This window comes from Magnolia sinica, chromosome 3 (assembly GCF_029962835.1).
Source record: "Magnolia sinica isolate HGM2019 chromosome 3, MsV1, whole genome shotgun sequence".
In the NCBI taxonomy this organism is placed as follows: Eukaryota; Viridiplantae; Streptophyta; class Magnoliopsida; order Magnoliales; family Magnoliaceae; genus Magnolia; species Magnolia sinica.
In genome coordinates this window covers 76502595-76508221 of record NC_080575.1, presented here as the reverse complement: position 1 = coordinate 76508221, position 5627 = coordinate 76502595, and positions in this window count along the sequence as shown.

Sequence of the window (5627 nt, the reverse complement as noted above, 5' to 3'; positions counted from 1 at the left end):
ACTCATCATACGATTGAAGCTGCTTTTCATGATCCAAACTCATCATATGATTAAAGATCCTTTTCATGATCCCAACTCATCATATGATTAAAGCTACTCTTCATGATCCAAACTAATCATATGATTGAAGCTGCTTTTCATGATCCATGACAATGTATATGCTAAGTTAATCCATGCCCTAAATTTTGTAGATCCCTCTTCAGCTTTACAAATGATCCAAACTGTTCATATGACTTGGCTCATTTCTAGTGATCCAAACCATTGACATGCTTGGGCCATTTCAACGGATTCGAACTTCTTATATGATTTGGCCCATTCAACGATCCAAATGCATCATATGATTCGTGCTGTTGTTAGTGGTCTAAGCTCATCATATGATTGAAGCCTCTTTCCATGACCCATCCCAATGGAAATGTTAAGTTAGATCCATCTATTCATAATATTTGAGGTTGGTTCTCAGTGATCCACATCGTTAATTTTGTAGGACCCTCTTCAGTTCGATACGCAATTCAAACAATCAGGTTTCGTTTTACAACGATCCAAATTCATATGATTTGGCCCATTTCTAGTGATCCAAACCTTTGACATGCGCCATTTCGATGGATTAAAAACATTGACATACTTTGGCCATTCAGTGCATCAAAATTGTTCATATGATTCGGTTCATTCGGCGATCGACACTCATCATACAATACAATAGAAGCTGCTTTTCATGATCCAAACTCATCATATGATTAAAGCTGCATTTCATGATCCAAACTCATCATATGATTGAAGCTGCTTTTCATAATCCCAACTCATCTTATGATTAAAGCTGCTTTTCATGATCCAAACTCATCATATGATTGAAGATGCTTTTCACGATCCATGACAATGAATATGCTAAGTTGATCCATGCCCTAAATTTTGTAGATCCCTCTTCAGCTTTACAAACGATCCAAATTGTTCATATGATTTGGCCCATTTCTCGTGATCCAAACCTTTGACATGCTTGGGCCATTTCAATCGATCAAAACCTTTGACATGCTTGGGCCATTTCAACGGATTTGAACTTCTTATATGATTCGGTCCATTCAACGATCCAAATGCATCACATGATTCGTGCTGTTGTTAGTGATCGAAACTCATCATATGATTGAAGCCTCTTTCCATGACCCATCCCAATGGAAATGTGAAGTTAGATCCATCTATTCATAATATTTGAGGTTGGTTCTTAGTGATCCACATCGTTAATTTTGTAGGACCCTCTTCAGTTCGATACACAATTCAAACAATCAGGTTTCTTTTTACAACAATCCAAATTCATATGATTTGGCCCATTTCTAGTGATTCAAATCTTTGACATGCGCCATTTCAATTGATAAAAAACATTGACATGCTTGGGCCATTCAATGCATCAAAATTGTTCATATGATTCGGTTCATTCGGCGATCGACACTCATCATACAATTGAAGCTGCTTTTCATGATCCAAACTCATCATATGATTGAAGCTGCTTTTCATGATCCATGGCAATGGATATGCCAAGTCGATCCTTCCCTAAATTTTGTAAGACCCTCTGCCTCTTTAGAAATGACCCAAACTGTTCATATGATTTGGCCCAAATCTAGTGATCTAAACCTTTGACATGCTTGGGCAATTTCAATGGATCAAAACCTTTGACATGCTTGGGCCATTTCAATCGATTTGAACTTCTTATATGATTCGGCCCATTCAGCGATCCAAATGCATCATATGATTCATGCTGCTGTTAGTGATCTAAACTAATCGTATGATTGAAGACTGTTTCCATGACCCATCCCAATGGATATGTTAAGTTAGATCCATCTATTCATAATATTTGAGGTTGGTTCTCAGTGATCCACATCGTTAATTTCGGAAGACCCTCTTCAGTTCTATACACAATTCAAATAATCAAATTTCTTTTTACAACAATTCAAATTTATATGATTTGGCCCCCATTTCTAATGATCCAAACCTTTGACATGGGCCATTTCGATGGATAAAAAACACCTACTTGGGCCATTTCAATGGATCAAAACCGTTGACGTGCTTGGCCATTTCAATGGATTTGAGCTTCTTAAATGATTCGGCCCATTCAACGATCCAAATGCATCATATGATTCGTGCTGTTGTTAAACTCATCATATGATTGAAGCCTCTTTCCATGACCCATCCCAATGGATATGTTAATTTAGATCCATCTATTCATAATATTTGAGGTTGGTTCTCAATGATCCACATCATTAATTTTGTAGGACCCTCTTTAGTTTGATACGCAATTCAAATAATCAGGTGTCCTTTTACAAGATCCAAATTCATATGATTTGGCCCGTTTCCAATGATCGAAATCTTTCACATGGGCCATTTCGATGGATAAAAAATATTGATATGCTTGGGCCATTCAGTGGATCCAAATCGTTCATATGATTCGGCTCATTCGGCAATCAACAATCGTCATACGATTGAAAGTTGCTTTTCATGATTCAAACTCATCATATGATTAAAGCTGGTTTTCATGATCATGATCCAAACTCATCATATGATTGAAGCTACTTTTCATGATCCAAACTCATCATATGATTGAAGCTACTTTTCATGATCCATGGCAATGGATATGCAAAGTTGATCCATGCCCTAAATTTTGTAGGACCCTCTGCCGCTTTTCAAATGATCCAAACTGTTCATATGATTTGTCCCAAATCTAGTGATCTAAACCTTTGACCTACTTGGGCCATTTCAATGGATCAAAATCGTTGACGTGCTTGGCCATTTCAATGGATTTGAGCTTCTTAAATGATTCGGCCCGTTCAACGATCCAAATGCATCATATGATTCGTGCTGTTGTTAGTGATCTAAACTCATCATATGATTGAAGCCTCTTTCCATGACCCATCCCAATGGATATGTTAAGTTAGATCCATCTATTCATAATATTTGAGGTTGGTTCCCAGTGATCTACATCGTTAATTTTGTCGGACCCTCTTCAGTTCGATATGCAATTCAAACAATCAGGTTTCTTTTTACAACGATCCAAATTCATATGATTTGGCACATTTTTACTGATCTAAATCTTTGACATGGGCCATTTCGATGGATAAAAAGCATTGACATGCTGGGACCATTCAATGGATGCAAATCGTTCATATGATTCGGCTCATTCGGCGATCGACACTCGTCATACGATTGAAGCTACTTTCCATTATCCTGGACTCATCATATGATTAAAGCTGCTTTTCATTATCCAAACTCCTCATATGATTAAATAATGGCTATACACTATTTTGCACTAGATTATCCTCATGGTGGACTAACAAGCACTTAACTCGTAGGAACTTAACTAGACCCACTTTTAAATCAGGCCAAAATAATGGGACTAGAAGTTGACCCAATTACTATTATGAATCCAAGTCTAACGGACGCACTCAATAAGCGGACCTAATTATACTCTTAACGGTGAATAAGCATGGAGCTATATGTGGGGTCCTTAAATCATCACAGTAGGCCCCCACAAAGGCATTAAGTTGGACCCTAATGATCGTCCAGGGCAAGGGCTGAGCCAACTACTCATATTAAAACTAAACGTGGCCTATGTATGGGCTTAAATAAGGAATCCCATTGGGCCCTAATGAAGGGTTCCACTAACAGTGTGAACCGTTCATGTGGCGTGGCCCCCCGTTGGCCTTATGCACTAAAATGATCTGGTAAAACGGATGGGCGCCATGGCTTTCAAGTACATACATCATGGTGGACCCCATGGCATGGGACACATTTTGTGTGGACAGCGTGGCCCACAACTATGGCCCCTGTATGAACAGCCTGGTGGGCCCAAGGAAGGCTACAAAGGTGGACCCATACTCTAATACTAGCTAAACAAATGGATGGCGTGAATATACCATAGATCTCCTAGCTGGACGGCTTGGATAAAACATTACATCATGGTGACCCCTGCCCTTAAAAAAAAAAAAAAAACTATCGAGATTGAATAAACCCAAACATCATGGTGGACACTGTCTATTGGACAGTGCTCTATGGGCCCCAACATTATATATGCGTTTTATCCATGCCGTCCATCTATTTTTCCATATCATTTTAGGGCATGAGCCCAAAAACCAAACAGATCCAAATCTCAAGTGGACCACACCACATGAAAATAGTGGTGATTGAATGCCCACCATTAAAAACTTCCTAGGGCCGATGTTATTTTCCATCCAACCTGTTGATTAGGTCACAGAGACCTGACTTCAACCAAAACTTTGTGGCCCTAAGAAGTTTTTAATGGTGGGTATTCAATCACCATTGTTTCCTATGGTGTGGTCTATATGAGATTTGGATTGTCCTCATTTTTGGCTGTTGGCCATAAAATTTATCAGAAAAAATGGATGAATGGAGTGGATAAAACACATACATCATGGTGGGGCCCATAGAACACTGTCTAGGCAATCCTCTTCCTCAATCAAGACTGTTCCAGAGGACAGAGAGAGAACATATGCATCACGGTTATTGCCGAAGGAAGTTACAAATGGGGCTCACCCATGCCGGGTCCACGTGACCCAATGGGCGGGTGGGGTGGCCCAAAACATCACGGCGGAGCCCCACATGTGCTGCAACGGTGGGCCCCACCAGGTTTCAACAGTGGTCTTCAATCTCTACCATTTCAAGTGGTGGGACCCACTAATCTTTGGATCAGATGATACTTATGTTACACCTTCCACACTTGTCACACGTGACATAGTGAACAGGTTTGATGTCAAACAAATTTCACGGTGGGCCCTAGGAAGCTTTCAACAGTGGACATTCATTTACCATTGTTTCTTACAATGGAGTCCACTGTAGCTTTAGGATCAAGCTAATATGTATGTTTTCACCTCTCCCAGGTCTCGTGTGGGTCATACATGGGTTTGGGGGCAATCGACCACCATGGTGAGCCCCACCCTGATGTTCATACGAAATCTGCTCATCATGTATTGATGAGCATCTACTCCTGCCATCATGCAGATCTTGTCCTGTTTGAGCTTGGGCTTAAAAATTATGGCATTCATGGAGTATGGCTTAAAAAATTTGGAGGGCGAGTGTCCCCCTATATACTTGTGGCCTAGTTGATTCAAGATTCTGCTGACTTTTTAACTTCTCTGTCTACTATTGGTTCACACACAATGTTTGGAGTAGATTTCAAAAATACATGACAGTGGAACACCCTAGCTAAATCACATCTTTTGGTCAAACGACCTTTCACTTCACTTAAGTAGTTTGCCAAGCTACATAAGAGAGTGGATTAGGAGGCAGGCCCTGGGCCACCTAAGACAGTGAGGCTAGGGCATCTTAATATATGTATTCTATATCTAATTTTCCAGATCATTTTAGGGCCTGAGACCAAAAATGACAATCCAAATGTCAGGTGAACCATAGTATAGGAAACAATGGTAATTGAACACGTTACTACTAAAAACTATGTTTTCTAGTAGTAACGTGTAGGTTTCTCTAGAAAAATATGTTTTCTAAGCTTCTTTGGTTCAACTTTCATTTGAACATGTTGAACCATTTTAATTATAAATAGAATAAATTGACCTTTGGGAAGTGAAAACCTATTAGATGCATATTCCTGTACAAGGGTTTCGTGAAACAGC